Here is a 19,459-nt window from a genome sequence, read left to right on the forward strand (position 1 = left end):
TATTTTCTCACAAGTCATTTTGCACCCCTTGGTAAAAAAATTCTATTACATTAATCATACGAGATACGACTGAATCTCTGTGCTCATAAAGGCAGTGGCCAATTCATTACACACTAAACAAAATATAATAGCTAGTTGGGAATTTAGATAACACAATCCAAGCATGATCTCCTAGAATATTAATTAAATGCCAACTAAAAAAGGGTTATCTCAATTTTTCAAAGGCCTAAAGAATTTTTATTTTTTATTTTTTTTATAATAATTATAAGAAAGGCAGTTATTTTATTTCAATAAGTAAAAAATGGATTACAAAAGCAGCAAAAATTAGCTGCACGGTAAAGAAGTTACAACAACACGAGGAAAACACCTCAGTCAAACAATAACCTCATACAAAGCTGCATTCTTCAGCCTTACCAAAGACATAGATGGCCATTTTTGTGGATTCTCTCCAGTGCACATTAACGCTGCATCAAGTATATATTTAAATGCAGCATTGCCCAAGCCTTTGTAAAGAACAACTTGAGCCCCCTAAATTCTGAATACACCTCCTGCTTTAATGAGGCAACCAGAACATCCATAATATGTTTAGGAAATGCAAAAGCCATCCCATTTCCATTGATCAAGCCTCCTCTCCAATCCCCTGTCCATACTCTGTTTACAAGCAATTGGACTTGTTAGCAAGAAGCAATTCACAATTTGGTTTGATGAGAATTGTTAATGAAGGATGAAAAAGATGATGAACGGAAAATTTCCATGTAATTCAACCATCTTAGTGAAACAAGTTGATGATTGCTAAGGATACAGTTGAAGTTACAGACAATCATTGATATTGATTGCACTACTTGAGCAGCTAATTGGTGAGAAGAAACAATGTCATAAAATTATAAAGAGAAAGAGTAACATTAGTTGCACAAGGCACGCTTTCATGTCTTTACGTAAAAATATTAAAAGAGCAACTCAACTCAATTTAACTTAGCTAAACCTTTTTACAACTACATTGGGGTGAGCTCTAAAGATCCTAATCAACTAACAAGGGTTATATAGCCAAATTCATTTATTTTAGACGAGGTAAGTCAAGAAACAAGAATCATAATAAGCTAATCATATGCGCACTTGTGGGTCTATAACCAATTGATGCTCATAGAAAACCAACATATCCTTTTAGTTTGACAAGCGGACAAAGAGAACTAGTACAAAAAGGCAAAAATTTGTTAATCAACTCTAGGTCTTAAAAGATAATGTGGTACACACCATCTGCTAACTTCTTTCCCTCCCTATTTGGCCCTTATCTACCAAGTTTGCAAAGTGGGCAAAACCAATTAGAAGTTCAACCAGCTTTTAAATCAAGAACAAGCTAATAATCCAAACATCCAATTACATTGAGAGATTATCCAACCAAACACAGAATATTAGAAATATTTGAGTGGTTAGTATATCAAACCAATGGCTGTCCCTTCCCATCTTGATCCAAGTTATCGAGAATGAGCCTTTTATGTAGAGCTCACCCTTCATCTGTCATGTGTCTAAACAACTCAGCCAAAAACCCATATACGTTTCCATATTGTGCATGCATTCTGTCCACAACAACAAAACTTTGGACTTTCTTTTCAATCTTAATCCAACTCATACCCGTTTCTTTTGCCACCCCATTTCCCTCATTCTCTTAATAGTCCTTGCTCTCTCTTTCCATCTCCCATTAGAAGAAAATAGATATTGGACAATAAAATATATGGTGCTGGGCTTTTATGGTGCTCTTTGTAGCATATTTTCCCATCTCTGAATCACCATGAATGCTACAAGAACCATCAACACTGCATCAACTATTTCAATCCAGCATTTCCCAAGCCTTTGTAAAGCACATCTAATCTCCAAACTTACCTTCAGCAATTCACCCAGTGCTTTGGTCCATTTTTGTCACCAAGACACCCAGCACACATATTTCATATTAATAAATTTTTCAACAGCTTACTCTGAAAAGTTGTAAAAAACCAGAATGTGTAATACTCTCCCCCAGAATCAGCAATATCTATAATTGTCTCACTTTGTAGCCCTTAGAAAGGATCAGGAATGACTTTGTTCTCCACCAAAGTTACCAAAACACAGCTAAAACAGCTAACTCCAAAGTAAATGTTTATGAGGTAACTAAAACAGCTATATCCCATGCTCAACTCAGCAAACGGCAGAAACTACACAGGTCAATCAACTTCATGCTTGACAGTCTATGTATTGAACAACTAATGAACCTCATTCAAAATTTCTTAATATCATCTATTTTTTTAATTTTACTGCAATATGCAAGGCTTTACATTTCAAATATTATGACATACATTTCACATTGCAGGTAACCAAACATAAATAATAAACCTAAATATGTGTAACCAATTATATACTTTTTTGTTTCTATTGGTGAGATTTACATGAAAATTTCATGAATTTCAATGAAATATCAAGACCAAACTTGTGCAATTACAACCATCATTAGAATCCAAACCTGTAAAATTAATGTCATTTATGGTAAAAATGAACCAGGCAATAAAAAAACACTTACTCAAATACACAAATTTGAGACCAGAATCTCATTCAAATTCTTAATATAATTTAATCTTCCAAGCACAAAAAACGACATCAATACGCACGGCTTCACATTTCAAACATTCCATCAATACATTTCGGTTCCTACCTTAACAAAAACATTTTTTTTTTTTACTTAACAAAAATTGTGATGAGCAGGGTAGAAACCAAAATGTATTGTTGAAAATTTTGATTTGTGAAGCCGAAATGCATTCTTCCTACCCAACCCAACACATAACTTACAAAACCCAATAAGTTTAACCAATCTGAGCTATGGGATTGAGAAATTCTGTAGCTTGAATTCTATATTATAATGCATGATTCGGATTTCAATATTTCACAATCAAGGGTGCAGACTATAAATATTATTTATAGTAGTGGTTCTTATATATTGTAATACAATCAAAAAAAAGTCCGAAGAAAAAAAAAAAATCTCTATTTGACAGGACTTCTTCCCCTGTTTAAATTACGCAATCTCAATCAAGTGTTTGTTGTTCGATGTCTCTTCTTTTTTTTTTTTTTTGTTTGGGGGGGGGGTGGGGGGGTGTGTGTAAATAGTGTCTGTTCTTCAATGATAAAGCAGGAAATGTTGCAAGTTGCACAAAATTAAAGCACAATCAGTGTTCCTCTTTCTCTATAACTCTCTCCCATCCCTTCATTTTTTCCCTCTAAGCCTATAATCCTTTATTGAGTAATGATATTTATATTCATTTTCCCCCAACTCTCCATTGAGTAATGATGTATCAAATGTGGCTTGGGACAAATATTTTGTCTTTAATTATTGGTCTGAGCAGATGTTGAACCACCACACATGCAAACCTGCACATGCAGACACAATACACAATTGTTTGGCATGGTCTTAGTTGCTCGGATACTAATCTACAAGAAGGCTCAGCATCATGGCTTTAGACATCATATCACAGTTTCTAGGTTTATTTGGCTCTCATATGCTGTAAACACATCTGAAGATTGATAGTGAGGATTGTGGAGAACCATATGATCTTGATCATCCGCTTTTATTCACTGAATGGCATGCCATGGTGTTGAATGTGGTGGTGGAACCACAAGAATTTCACTCAGAAACAAATTAGTGCTACCCTTCCTATAGCAGATTAGGAGCTGAACAACTAGAAGCTTGTAATTAAGGTAGGTTTAGCAAGCAAAGAACTGTTTCATGGAGCATATGGGCATAATCAATTGATGTCACAACAATTTTTAGTATTTATTGAACTTCCTTTCGAAAATTATGGTAGATTTTCTAACAATAACAAAAATGAAATGTAAACTTCTAACTACATACACAATGCCATTGACATAAATCCAATCAACCCGATGAGTTAAATTGACATCACCAACATTCAGTATTCACATAGATGATTGGAGGCATATATAAGCAGTATCAGCTTCCATTTTCTCCAATAATCTGGGTGTGATTGGCCACATGAGTTTGAAGCCATCCAAATGTTAAAACCAATCAACATGTTGGGTTGAAGTTTTAGGTTGCTTCTTCAGCTTTTGATACCGATTGTTCTCAAACATGGTTTTAACTATAAGAGATTATAAAGCAATTCTGTCTTGGCTGATGAATTATAAGGCATGCTCAAGATACTAAGATATCAAAGAAACTGTAAATAGAGGCCATAGTTAGAAGCCATAAGATATATCCCAAAATTGTAAGATACTATTTATGTCAGTGATATGTGATCACATCAAGGTTATTCATAGCACAAACCAGTGTATGTTTATCCTGGGCTTTTGGCTGTAATCTATATGGAGTATGAGACTGCGGGTTATACACTAATCAAGCTGACTCAAGAATATGCTAGCTCCATTTCTTTCACAAGTGTGGCTACAGTGAAGTGATTCTATACAGTTAATTTGTATCAATTTTTGCACCTACAACAGTCAACAGTGATTTCCGAAAGGTAAGAGATATGACTATATAACTGTCTAGTAGCTCCTCTAAGATAAATCTCTGCGAAGGTGTAATGTAATGAATACAACTTTTTGGGCACTGACCTATTGCAAACTGAAATTGGTAGTCCTCACCATGACCTAATCTGATCATATGCACAGATGTTTTAAAGCTGAAATTTTTAATTAATATCATTGGATCAAATTCATGTTAATAGTAGTTATAATACTATTGGAACTACCAAACTGGAAACCTTTTTTATAAATAAAAAGGCAAACTGGCAACTTGTGTCTTTCTTCAGATTCTTCTATTTTATTTTTCTAAAATATCCTTAACACCATCCTGTAACGTGGCTATATTATTAAATCAAAAAATTTATTTTCCTCTATGGATAACAGCAGGTGCAGTTTTGCTTGAGAAGGATGCAATAATATACGCAAAAAGAACAAGAGTCTGGAAAACAAAATATATCAAAGTTTGCATTTTACTCAACCATTTTTCTGCAAAGTTCTTCAATAAGATGTATAAGAAATGATTCCATAAGGAAGTCATGTTGTTTGTACTATAGGACATTTTCAAATCAGTAGATTTTGATGGATTTTGAGAACCTTCAATCATTTTAGTAAACTCATTATAATATTATCTCTGAAAAATTTTAACTAAAAAAACTAACAAAGTAGAAATAGGAGATTCTTTGCATACATTAGAGTGAATGAGATCGAATGGCACAGACACAAAAGTCTCACTATTATTAAATGCCAAAGCCTAATGTTTTCCAAGATAGGATGAGATACAATCTAAGGATCAAAAGAGATCTAACCTAACATACCCTTAGACACTAAAGTTTGGACCCAAAATCGAAAAGCATGACCTAGCTATAACCTGTAAATACCACAACTCCAAAGAGGTGATGCTATGTGAGTTGACGTAACGAAGACAACTACGTGGGAAGAAGAAAAGCTCAAAATTTGATCCCACAGATATTGCATGTGTCTTAGTGTTTAAAGGGACAATTATTCTTCGTGGTTGGACCTAATCTTTTATTCATAAATATCTTATGTGACGTATTGGCATTGGAGGGTGTAAATGTGGGCTTTTACATCACATCCTTATTTTAATCTCTATTAATAAATAGACTTCCATGATAAGTATTGCAGTTTGCATAAGATGTAAGTCGACAAGTCTTCTTCACCTCAATTGGGAAGAAGGATGTAGATAGCTCACATAGCCTAGTTCCTAAACGTCAACTCCAAGCCTGTCTAATTTTGAATGTTGGCTTAAGAAAGAGGCAAGCTGAAAGAAGACAATTCTTCACAAATTCACATAATAATGAATGCTATCACTGACCTCAGGAAATGTATATTGCAATCCAGCAGGGATTGACAAGTGTTGACTCTGAAGATGCTCTACTAAACAAAAGTTTCCCGCAACTCCCATTGTTACTTGGATATTCAAAGAACACTCAACAACCCAGGCACTTCTATTTTCTAACTGTGTTGTAGCATGCATATATACCCTCTTTGTAATCATAATAAAATCGATGAAACCATGTGGGGACCAATTATTCTCACCGGCTGCATCATTTAAGAAAGCATCCTATCTGAATTATCTGATTACAATAAGGAAAGAACAATTCTCCCGACGGAACAAAACCCAATAAGTATTGTTGAAACCAAAATGTATTGTTGAAAATTTTGATTTGTGAAGCTGAAATGCATTCTTCCTACCCAACCCAACCCAACCCAATAAGTTTAACTAAAATTCACAAGCAATTGTAAAATGTTAAATTAATAAATAAAGATTGAAGAGAGTGAGAGATAAATTTACGTTCCAGGAACGACGGCGCTTAACCAGAGGGGATGTGGTGGGTTCCACTCAGACAAACCTCCGTGGACATCGCCGCGAGTCAGCCCGAGTTGAGCCGAGTCTTCCATGTACTCGCCATTTAAGGCGACCGAGTCATGACTCGCTCAGAAATGTGTGTGTGAGAGAGAGAGAGAGAGTCACAGTGTGTAATTCTTTTTTGTTCAATCTTTGAGAGTGTTGTGAGGGTGAAGGGAATGAGACAAGGGTATTTTTGGTAATTTGAAAAATAGGTGGTAGGACCGGGCCAGCCCCGTGAGCGATGTGTTTAAAAAAGAAAAAAGAAAAAAAGAACTATATTTCAAATTTGCCGCTTTAACTGTTGTAATGAGTTTAGGTTCAGACGATGTGTCGTTTTGTTACTTCTAGTTCCAGAAGTTGCATGTAGCCGTTCGTATGGTGGATGGTGGAGATTGAAGAGAGTTCTATTCTATGCTGAGTGTCCTTTAAATTTTGAAGTATTCTTACAAGATTTTAAACTTTTAAAGTGTCCCTAGTGTTTATTAACAAGTATCCCCGACCAGACCACTTCTCTAGTTTTTTTTTTTTTTTAATTATTATTATTTTTATAAATAAAAATATCAAAGTTTAAAAAAAAAAACGTATGTAATAGAATTTGAATTTTTCATTAAATTGGATAGAAATTCTAACAAAAAGAGGTAAAGTACTTATTACCAATAATTGAAAAGATGACATTACTCAATTTTAATGTGGGAGCATTGCAACTCTATAGGTGTGTTTGTATAAACCGTTAAAAAAAGTTGTTTTGAATTTAAAATGAACATTTGTAAAAAAAATTAGGAGTTGTGGTTGCAAAATTAAGTTTTGAGTTTTAAAAACACTTTTTTAAGCTCCAAAAACACCTAACCAAATAGACCTTATATAAGCCTAAAACAAAACGAGCTTGGATTGGTTTATGGGCTTAAGCTTGAAAAACAAACTCATATCCTACTATGTCTTTCATTAATTGTGAGTTGGGATCACATCTCCAAATTAAATGGGCTTGGTTATACTTGTATTGTACTGTGCTTGAATTTGAGCTTAAGCTTGGCTTGATTAACGAATCAAGTTGAGCCCAAGTTTTAGGACTTTCTTACAAGCTCAAGCTCAAACATAGTTTGTAAGCCTGGTTCAAGCTTAATCCAAATTTGAACATTTTACATTTTTTGTTGAGCTGAGTTTCAATTAGGCTCGGCTAGTTTTAAATCCTAAATTTTTTCCCAATTTCTCCACGTTTATTTACATCCTAAGTGCAACATTAATTTGATGAATTGCGTAGATTATTCATTGCCTAAAGTCTTAAACTTTTTTCCCCTTAATGTGCAATAGCAATGTCAATCTTTAAAGAAATATTGACATAAAGATAGTAGTGAGTGCTAATTTTGAGTATGATTTGTATATTAGTATTTTGTTTGAGATAGAATGCATAATGTTTCCTACAAAATCGCTTATTCAATCTTGCTCTTTTATAAGGGGGGTTTGCATAATTCTAATCCCAAGCAAAGAATAAAGCTGTTCAAGGTCCTTTTCTCCACACACACACACACACACACATATCCTTTGAAGCTTTCTTTAGGACTAGCAAAGCATAAAGTTGTTTTATACTTATTGGTTAAATCCACTCTTGTTATGTAATATACTCCAAATACCTTCCAAATTTCTAGTCTTGTCATGTTATTTCTCCTTACTTGAGCCCTTGAAGAAACTGTACAACTCTATCCTTTGTTAGAGAAATGTAAAACCATGACTGAGTTAAAACAATTACATGGGCTGATGATCACTATATCAGTTATAAAAAATGTAATCCTTTGAACAAGCTAATTGATTTTTGTGCAATTTTTTTACACTAAGACCTCAATTATTCAAGTACCTCTTTGCTTCAAATTTTTTAAAAGCATATCCAAAAGTTACTTGCACAAATTATGGATGTTCGTAATCCCATCATGAAAATTGGGTTTTAACTTTTAAGTGGATGTATATGCTTCTACTGGTTTAATCTTTTTTTTTTTTTTGATAAGTTGGTTTCCTCCGATTTATCCTCAAGATTTAAAGCAATTGACTTTATTCAAAGTAGAATGTGGTGGCTAAGACTAGTTCTAGAATTCTAAAAGCCTAGTGAGATTAAATTAGTTGCACAAGGCACGCTTTCATGTCTTCAAGTAAAAATATTTAAGAGCAACTCAATTCAATTTAACTTAGCTAAAACTTTTTACAACTACATTGGGGTGGGCTCTAAAGATCCTAATCAACTAACCAGGGTTACATAGCCAAAATTCATTTATTTTAGACGAGATAAGTCAAGAAACAAGGATCATAATAAGCTAATCATATGCGCAGTTGTGGAGTTGTGGGTATATAACCAACTGATGCTCATAGAAAATCAACATATCCTTTTAGTTTGACTAGCAGACAAAGAGAACTAGTACAAAAAGGGGAAAATTTTGTTAATCAACTCTAGGTCTTAAAAGATAATGCAGTACACACCATCTGCTAGCTTCTTTCCCTCCCTATTTGGCCTTTATTTACCAAGTTTGCAAAGTAGGCAAAACCACTTAGAAGTTCAACCAGCTTTTAAATCAGGAACAAGCTAATAATCCAAACATCCAATTACATTGAGAGATTATCCGACCAAACACAGAACATTATAAATATTTGAGTGGTTAGTAAATCAAATCAATGGCTGTCCCTTCCCATCTTGATCCAAGTTATAGAAAATGAGTCTCTTAGGTAGAATTTATCTTTCATCTGTCATGTGTCTAAACAACTCAGCCAAAACCCCATATATGTTTCCATATTGTGCATGCATTCTGTCCACAACAACAAAGCTTTGGATTTTCTTTTCAATCTCAATCCAACTCATATCTGTTTATTTTGCCACCTCATTTCCCTCATTCTCTTAATAGTCATTGCTCTCTCTTTCCATCTCCCTTTAGAAGAAAATAGATAGTGAACAATAAAATATAGGGTGCTAGGTTTTTAGGTGCTGCTGAAAAGAAACTGATCTGCAGCATATATTCCCATCTCTGAATCACCATGAATGCTACAAGAACCAAGCAAGGCTTGCCAATTCTCAAGTAATCCTTCAATAAAATGTTTTGCTTTAGTAAGAAGTCCTGCCCAACCCAACAAGTCAACAACACAAGCATAGTGTTCCGATCTTGGACTCAACCCATGATCTTTAGCCATGGATTCCAACAACTCCATGCCCCTTTCAACTAAGCCAACATGGCAGCAAGCATGGAGCAAGGACAGCAATGTAACATCCGTTGGCTGTATGCGTTCCAACCTCATCTCTTCATACATTTGTAGTGCCTTGGAGCCAGCCCACAAAGGACAAAAGATGCAATTAAGGAGTTCCATGAGACTGAGTTCCTTTGAGACATCCAATTGAAGACTTTGATCGAATCCTCCAAATCCCTGCACTTGGAGTAAATGTTTATAATTCTATTCCTAACAAAAGTATAATCACTAAAGTTGTATTTGGTAAGCATGAATACTTCGTTCTCCACAACCTCAATCTCTGCCATGTTAGTTATACATAATTACTATTATAAAGTTGCCAACATTCTCCACAAACATCAGAAATGATAATCAACTGCAACCCCTTTCTGTTGTACGCGTCTCTGAACAAACAGAAATGTACTGTGTAACAAAATTGAGGTGAGAAACTCTAACGATAGAGGACAAAACCCACTGCAAACTAAAATAAGAAAAGAGGAAAAAGATAAGGTAAGGGACCAAATCTAAAAAGAATTCACATACTCAAAATACATAAGGGTATATACAGGTAGGAACTCACTACTGTCTCAATTGCACGCCTTCAGCAACTGTTCACTTTCCAATGCAAAGTTCTTATGCAGTGTCTCTTGTTCCATCAGAGATCCTGCATTGCACTTATATTTAATAGAGGACTTAGAAGTTAGAACCTGGATAGATGGCTAATGAAAAAAACAAAGGATATCAGCCTATCACAAAACCTACTAAATATAATACGCCATAGAAATTGAACAAATACTGTATCTTGCTTGTGGAAGCAAAAAATAATAATAAGTTAATAGTAGTAAGATCATTTTGTCTTGGGGATCCAGATAAAGAGGGGGGATGTGGGGAGAGTAACCAACAAAAAGTGATAGTAGGATCAATGTGGAAGGATTATCGCTTAATTCTTACATCTTTGGCTGTTGTCATGCCTCGTTTTTCAACCACAATAGGTTGCAAGAATTGCAAGAGCAAGACGAAATAGAGGATCAAGACAGAAGCATTATAGCTTAATTCTTACATCTAGTGACCAAAGCTTTATTCGATTATAGCAACAGCAAAAGCCCATTTATTTGAATCTACAATTAAGCCATTGGTCAACAATATGTCCAACCATAATTGTGCCTCATATCCTTATAAACTTATCAGACAAATGGCCAACTCTGGCACTTCTTCCCATCCAATTTGTTGGGAAGTTAAGACAAATCTAAAGATCTGTTCTTAAATATATCCAAGGAAAATATTAAAGCAACTTTTCTTTAAGAAAAATATATTTAAAGGCATCTTTCATTGTCAACGAATTCAGTATTCTTTCATTGTCAAGTTAATTACTATTTAATCAATGCCATTCCAAATGAAGCATTTTTCACAGATTTCATGTGGATTCATGCCAGTTTTCACAACATGGAAACAAAAAATAGAAAAAAAAGAACTAACTTGGCAACATCTTTATACTGTTCAAGAAGGTTTGGTGTTTGCACCTACATGGTCACTTGCACATCAAAATTACTGACATTGTTACCAAATATCCGAACAACAGCAGTAACATCATAAGCAAGCTTTCGCTGCACTTTTCCTGTAATCTCCTGCTGAATACTATTTTCCCATCTCCCATAGAATCATTAAAAACAATCTTGCAGCCTCTTCCAGAACAATTGTTCAGGCCATCCTCAAATTTGGGGTTTAGGATGATATTCTCATCTCCAGCAGCAAAGCATCTCCAGCTTACGCTCTTTGAGATTCAAATAGAAAGCCACATCAAAAAATTAATTAGTAATAACTTCTTAAAAAAAAAAAAAGATTTTGGGTTGAAAATGCTTAGGCAGATTGCATAATAATTGAAACTAAATAGGAATAACTTGCAAACCTCGTTTAAGTAATAACCCTTCATATATACTCTTTATATCAATAGATACTTCTATAATTCTATGTATCTCAGCTTTCACCAAAGTCCTTTGACTGGAAATAAACTGAACGAAAAAGGTCAAAAAGTATAATTACCTAACACTCACTTGGACTGGAACAGGTGATCACTTCTGATTCTATAAAAATATCAACTCTAGGAGAAGGCCCTTCGAAAATAAAATAGAACCCGGTCAGGCTCTTGTCCAGTTAATTACTATTCGCTGGAAAGATGAGTTATATATCATGATTGCAGGCCTCTCTAATTGAGAAAATTTCAAGAAGAAAAAATGGTTGGACATTTTAATACTTATCCTTTGCTGGCAGATTGCAGTTATTATTATTAAACTTCTCTAAATAGCAAGTGGCTATAAGGGCTACCTAGCTGTTTTTAACTTGGTTAATCAAGAAATTTACATAGGAAAAATACCCCAAATACCTTCCAGACTTTCTTGTCATGTAACATCTCTTTACTTGAAGCCTATTAAGAAACAGTACGACTTGATCTTTTCTTTGTTAGAGTAATGTAGAATTATGACTCAAAGGAAACAATTACATGAGCTGATGATCACTACATCAGTTATAAAAAATGTAATCCTTTGAACAGGCTATTTGATTTTTGTGCAAATTTTTAACACTGAAGATCACAATTATGCCAGTCAGTTTTCAACCAAATTGAAGTTTCCCAGTGTATACATTTAACATTTGGAACTCTATCACTAAAGGTTACTCTAACGGACAAATGGTAACAATTTAGATGAGGCTTTGTATATGTACAGAGAAATATAGCAAAGGGGTACTTGCCAGACCTTTTTACATTCCTTTTGTGCTTAAAGCATGTTCAGAAGTTACTTACACAAATTATGAAAAAGTTGTACATAATTGCATTGTCAACATTTGATTTTAATTGCATATGTATGCTTCTATAGGATTACTCCTATGTATACGTCTAGAGGATTGAAAGCATTTGATTTTATTTCAAAGTGGAATGTGGTGGCTTGTAGTAGTTTGATTGCTGGGAATGTTAACATTACTTGGGCTAGCATTACATATCTGTTGTTCCAAATCCTTATTCAAAATTATTTCTGTTTTTTCATCACCTGTGATTTTATCATCATCAACCAGCATGGAATCTGAAGCAAACATATATATTTCAAACAAGTATTTTAAAAGAAATACATAGAAGGAAACACAATTACACTTACTAAAATTGTATAACCAAATGTTAATTTCTCACTAAAACTGAGAAAATATTTTTGACAAAAAGAAATCCAATACAAAGCACATAACAATTAGAAAAGGTGAAAATAAAAAGAAAATAACAAGATTACTTAATAGCTTTCTGGATTGAAAACTTGTAGCAAGTATCCAGTCATTGGTTCAAGAGATGGTCAATGGAGAGGTGAAGAGAGACTCAAGCATATAATAAGAAAGAGCCATACTTTCTTTACTCTCTCTACTAGATAATTATGGAAGTGCCTCTAACAAAAACGCTGTAACAGCATCAAGGTCCGCAGTCTGATCATGTTAAAAAAAATATATCAAATTAGCTTCAAAACCTAACAGATTCACTGCACAGATTGATCATATCAAAGAACAGCCTTACTCATTTCAAAACCTAATAAGTCTTTCTGGATTGAATCCAATCTTTTAAAGGGCAATAATTTAAGTAAATATAAAATGAAAGCATGCTCACAAAATTCTCAACCACTTTCATTCTTAATGAAGTACCAAAGAAATTGATCGACAGATTGCGATCTAATCATAATTTGAAACAGTTCCTCACTGTTTCAAATAAGCAGTTAGGATGAGATAAAGAAAATCCTGCAGTCTCTAAAAACTTCCCAAGAAGGCAGGCATAACCAGGATATTCAGTGGAAATATCATTAGGAAGTACATTATCACAATTTAGCACACAAAATGCCATCTGATGAATGTAATGTAGGCCTAGCACCCTTTTTGAAAAAACCTAAATGGAAAAAGATCACTTGAACCAGAACAGACAAGAAGCCTTGACAATACTTAAACATACAAAATAATTCCAAAAAAAAGAAAGTAGAATAGCATCCAGCAATATTGCAGCATAAGAAAGAAATAAACCAGGAAAATCTTCTATTTGTTACATTAAGCGGAATCAATTAGAGTGGAGTTCTCTAAAATTAACCCAGAGGCTCTTGAGCAATTTGTGCTTCAACTAAGTATCAAAAGAAGTTAAAAACTATACCTATTAAGTCCCAACAAGAGGGTGATTTAGAAAATTGCTACCTCTTTTAAGTATGGGAAAAACTGCCATAAGAAAGGAATTGTAAGAATCTGGGATGAAAAACTCCATTGTGGATCAATATTTGACAAGTGTCTGGCTTCTGAACAATGTGAGGAATTACAAGGGCAAGCAGACGCTCCAATGATGACACTTTCCCAAACTAAGTAGCAGTCTTTGTACTTTCCTGCGGTACATTTACAGATACTTTCAAGCATAGTATATGTGAATGTATCATGGAAGGGCCAAAATAGTATACAAGAACAATCTCTAGAAACAAGACTACTGGACAAGTTAAACCTTATGATAAGATTATTGATACTAGAAACATATATAACATTCCAGCAAAGAGAAGCAAAACATGGTAGAGAGAACAACAACATAGAAAAATAAGAACATGACCAAATTGGTATTCTCACGTTCGTTGATTTTAATTTTGATGGTCCTAATATACAATAATACAACATAATGTCTGGAAACCTAAAATGACATAACAATTAAATCTCCATTTTGACCACCATCTCCACTACTCTTAAATTTTAAAAGAACTTATGATTCAAATCAAGTTCAATGAAACAACAGAATCAAAGCTTAGTTTAAGTCTATCTTTGCACCAACGAGTAAGAAGGGAAAATGCATTCACTATAAAACTGAAACCTTTATAACACCAATTGAACCTTTCAGTTCCTATTTATTCTTCTTTAGCCCTCATATCTTTCTTTCTTAGCCATAGAGATGCATATCAAATTGACAAAAGAAGAAATCACATTCTAAGATCAATAGCTAATATGTTTATGCAAATTAGAGCCTACCAAAAACTCATTTTTACTTGAGCCAAAAAAAAAATATATATATATATATATATCAATCAAGCAACTAGAAGCTCAGAAATATCCTTTGTTAGCAAAAATAAAAAAAACAAATGGTTATCTTGATTCAATAGAAATTGGATAGGTAAAGAAATTTCTCATTGAGTTGCATACTTGTTTAAAAACAAATAAACTGCAGTCAGCAATTCCAAAAAAAATAAAGCCCAAGGATTGCATTTCATTACTGTCATTTTATATGTATACAGTTACAATTATTCACATTCCCAATGTGCCTATGATGTTAGATTGGGTGGACTAAATTTGATATGGTCATGTTATGCAGAGAAAAATATATGATGTCAACCAACCTTAAATGTTACTCTGAAAACTTTTCCTTTAAAAAAACAATACTTAAATGTTTGGTTAAGAGAAGTAAAGATATGCAACAAAACCGACCATTTCCCATCTTACAAACCTGATTATACCATAAAACCATGTCCAAGAAAACTAATATGCAAAATTCACATCTCTAGATACTTAAACTAAAAACAATCAGTAATATACGAACTCAGAGAAGTATCAGAAATAACTTATATGACACCTACTATCTTAACCACTGAGCAGTCTACCAGTCCTGGTTTCTAATTTCTAGAGCTTTAGCAACGAAGCTGACAATTGTGGGAAAAATGACACATCTGTTACACTTCCCACCAAGGATTGACCCACGAATGGAATTTTCTCTATCAAGACTTTTTTCTTTACCACTGTAAACTCATCATGTCCAGAGATGTCAAACCAAAGTCGTCCTTTGTCCAAAGTTAACTTGTTGTATATTTCGTGTTGCTCACACAAACTTGTAAATACATATATAAACAAATTGATAGGACTTATTCTTTTATATACAAATTCAGGCATACGATATTCATAGGTACTGTACTGGCCTCCTTACAGAGATTGTGTAATATTTTGTTTGAAGTGGTTGTCATTAGGTTCTGTTTCTGTTTGCCATATACCGGCATTTTAGATCTAGGTGAAATGCATGACTACAAAGGATCCAACGCCATGATAATATAAGTTCTACAATCTCATCCACTTATAGAGAGATACTAAACCACCTATCTCCATTAGTGTCAATCTTATATTGAATTAAAGCAAATTGCTCAATCAATGAAAAAAAAATCTCATTAAAAAATAAAACATCAAAGAAAGTTGTCCCAACCATTCAATAGTTTCATATTTTGTTTTTTTGTGAATAAATTATAGGAACCAACCATCGTGGGGGTGTGATGCACTTTTATAAATTGCATATACTCCACTGTATCAAGTTTGAAAAACCAGGGGAGCTTACACATTTAAGCTCAAAAAAGCTTTCAACTTGGTTTAATCTTCTCACTCACAACAAACATTAAAGACACTTGACTGGTAAAAGACAGTCAATTGTTAAGAAAGTATTTATATGAATAATTCATCAATATTTAATTTTGATAGGAAAAAAGGACTGCTAACCTGTTTAGAACAGGCCAGGAAAAATCCTGTGTTGCCAGATGAGACTAGTACACCAAGATGAGACTCTATAGTTATCGTTGGCAAATAAAAACTTCTTTTAGCATGTGACAGTCTAAATTCTAGCATATCAAAACCACTATACATAAAACAAAAGAGTACAATCCCCCATGAAAATGCTCACTAACTTTGTGAGACCCCATTTCAGTGTAATCCTGAGAGAATTCAAGAATAATCTCAAATATAGACATCTCACGGTGTTAATCTCAATGCAATTTAGCATTCACCATGCCACTATCTTCTATGTAACACTAAGTTGAAAAGGCAATATCAATGATCTCAGCCTAATTCAACACAACACTTACTTCAAACTGATCTTTTATTTGTGAATCCTTTGACATGTCTATATAACAACATTTTATGTATCAATGAACTGAAAAAAAAAAAAAAAAAAAAAAAAAAAAAAAAAAAAAAAATTGTTGACATGCACCACCAATGAGCCCAAACAAGGAAATTTTCACAAACACCATGTGTCCAATAGGCAATAGCTCACCCATGCTTCAAAAATAAAAATCTAAGACCATATTGGATATCATGCCTTAAAATAAATGGTCAATGTAATAGAGACTTTGAGTAACACAGGAAAAAATGAGCTACTGATATCATATATAATGAGCAAACATGAGATGCTCTTCAACTCACCTAAATTACACCCTTTGAGCAGCACAGGAAAAAATTATTGCAGTTTAGACATTCAAGGAAATGTGAAAAACAGGCATATAACAAAGTGTGCAAATAGCATTCTTTTGCTAACATTAGCCAATAGCATAAAATTCCAAATATCATTTGTCAAACAACCATAGTATCACTTTGGAAAGTTCTTACTAACAATGTAATTCTATACTCACTTCATTCAATTTGACATGTTTACCAAGTACCAAGCCAGTCAATACTTGTAAGCTCAGCAACTTCATTTTGGATGCCCAACAAACCATTTAAAGTAGAAAAGAAACATACCTCTAATCAAGTTCACCACCTTCATTTCCAAAATGATTCTCCATTTTCTGGCCTTCTTTGTTACTATTTACAAACTTAAGTAGAGCCTCTATTCTTAAGTGCTTTCTACAATTTACGATCTCATGCTAAGTCTTTCTTTTTGGGCTGTCATTTTTATTTACAAAAGCCCTTTTTTGACATTTGAGGACCATGCCATTTGGTTTATTCACTGCTATTGTGAAATTCTATGATTGATTTTAACATTTGTGGGAATTTCACTAGACAATGACCAAGCCAATTGTAAGATCCTACTAACTACAAAATCTTTGAAAATGTATAGGCAAATGATGACAAATCAAGATGTCAAGGCAAACAATCTGAATGAAGAAGAGGCTTGGAAATCATTTGTGCATAGTGCAGGAGATAGTTTGAGCCAAAAAAATATTACTATTGATACAAGAGAAATTGCTAGGAAATGTTGTGATCTGCAACGAAAGGAAAATCTTACAATTTCTTAAAAATTTGGCATGAAAATCATATTTCATGTTAATGAATAGCATTCCAGCTAACTCTTAAAAGTTGTAAAAAACAAGAATGTGCAGCTCTTGCCCAGAATCAGCAATATCTATTATTGCCTAGGTTTGCAGCCTAAAAAAAGGATCAAGAACAACTTTGTTCCCCCCACCTAGGTTGCCAAGACACTATCAATTAAATTACCGTTAGCCCTGACCGATTGAAATATACAACTTCCATTATCTAGTACATTCAATTATACTAGATAACCCAACCAGCCAATTCATTAACAATTAAAGCTCCCAAATCACCATGTTCTTAACATCAACATCACAAAGTAAATAGTGTACCTTAAGTTAAGATACTAGATCAGTATTCTTATAGAGATGATGTATAAAATTTATGTTGATAAAAGATAAGAAAAGAACCTCACCATCTATGATAAGAGGAAGGGCACTTGTTAATCATGCATAATCAAGCTTTTCGTGGAAATAACAGCAGCAGTAAAAATAATCATAACTAAAATAATGATATAAAATATGTTGATAAACATGTAATTATGTAATAACCTGAAATGCTGTTGAATCTAAGCATTCAAGTTTTGCATATATATATATATATACGCACCATTTTCCTCTCCAAAATAATGGGCACCCACCTAATATATAAAAACAAGGCTGAGGGCATAGACTCAAGAAAAATGAATGCAGTCTGAATTGCATAGAAACAAAGAGAAGAAAAAGCAGTCATACAAAACTTATAAGAACTAAATGCAGTTTGCCTTTTAGTTCTAGTATTGGATTATCATGTTCCACACTAAACTCCAACTTCCCTTGCTAAACAATGGGCCAAGAGATATTAAAATTTTAAAAATCCTAGTATATACAGGTTTCTTGTTCCTAAGAGATGAGAACAAGGTAGGGCTCAACAAGATACAGACAAGCACAAGTCAATACAATGTATTTGTGTCCTATATGAACCATGTTTAGAACAGAGAGAGTTAAAAAGAATTACTGCAATGTCATTTGATGAATTTCACATATCAGAAATTCTGTGGACTAAGTCTAGAATTAAATAAAATTTAAAACTATATTTACCCTTTCAATGCACAAAATTCGTGCATGTTAAAATTACATTGGACACGTTGATAGATAAAATATTCGTTAGGATCATTACATTTGTGACATGGAGGGTGATTCTTAGTTTTCTCAATGAGAGTAACAGGGTGTGGGTGGCAATCAAATGTTAAACACCTTTAAACTTGTAATTTGGGTTTTCTCCAAGAATACATTTAGGATGAGCAGGATAACTACAATCTTCACAGTAGTAGAACCAATGTTTTGAGTCTCGTTCTTTTTCACAAATATCACAATAATATTCACCAGAGTCATCTTCAAGTCTATAACATAGAGTGAAGGAATGTTCATGTTGGTTGTAGCTTGTTGTGTGCGGTAGTGTAGCGCATTTATAGTCAAGTGCAAATTCACAAGTACTACAACGGAATACTTGGTCGCTTTCATTACTACAGCAACTGCATTTCTGTTTGTGTGTGATGTAGGAGAGGATAAGTGGATGCTCATGACCTTCGTGGGTAAGGATGTCTGAGATCAAACTACACTGAACATCTAGATAAAAACTGCATTCCTCACACTTATAGGTGAAGCCATTGCAATACTGAGAACAGGCATTACACACAAAAAGCTTACTTGGTTCCATTGGGAGGAGATTGAGTGGGTGTTGATGAAGTGGATGTCGTTTTTTTGGGGGTAATTTAGCGCAAGATTCATGAAGAAAGAATCTGCACTTTACACAACTATAATACGGAGGGAGAATGGCTCTTACGCACCCATCACATATTTGGTTATTTGG

General features: G+C 33.8%; 1 protein-coding gene and 1 long non-coding RNA gene across 4 annotated transcripts in view; both read right to left on the reverse strand.

Annotated features, from left to right (window-relative positions):
- Positions 1-19,459, reverse strand: part of LOC115980215 — a gene marked incomplete at its 5' end in the record, with an annotated part of 48,397 nt that overhangs the window by 28,430 nt on the left and 508 nt on the right. The gene's annotated exons all lie outside the window — the stretch shown is intronic.
- On the reverse strand, positions 271-6,493 carry LOC115979919. Of its 3 annotated transcripts, none has more exons than XR_004089242.1 (4): positions 5,834-6,493; positions 4,519-4,626; positions 3,803-3,805; positions 271-649 (listed from the first exon to the last, which is right to left on the reverse strand). It is a non-coding gene; the product is annotated as an uncharacterized LOC115979919 (long non-coding RNA). The 3 variants fall into 3 exon arrangements; XR_004089241.1 differs by having other exon boundaries at positions 4,519-4,631; XR_004089240.1 differs by having other exon boundaries at positions 4,519-4,658.

The sequence above is a fragment of the Quercus lobata genome, chromosome 3, assembly GCF_001633185.2.
Source record: "Quercus lobata isolate SW786 chromosome 3, ValleyOak3.0 Primary Assembly, whole genome shotgun sequence".
Lineage (NCBI taxonomy): Eukaryota > Viridiplantae > Streptophyta > Magnoliopsida > Fagales > Fagaceae > Quercus > Quercus lobata.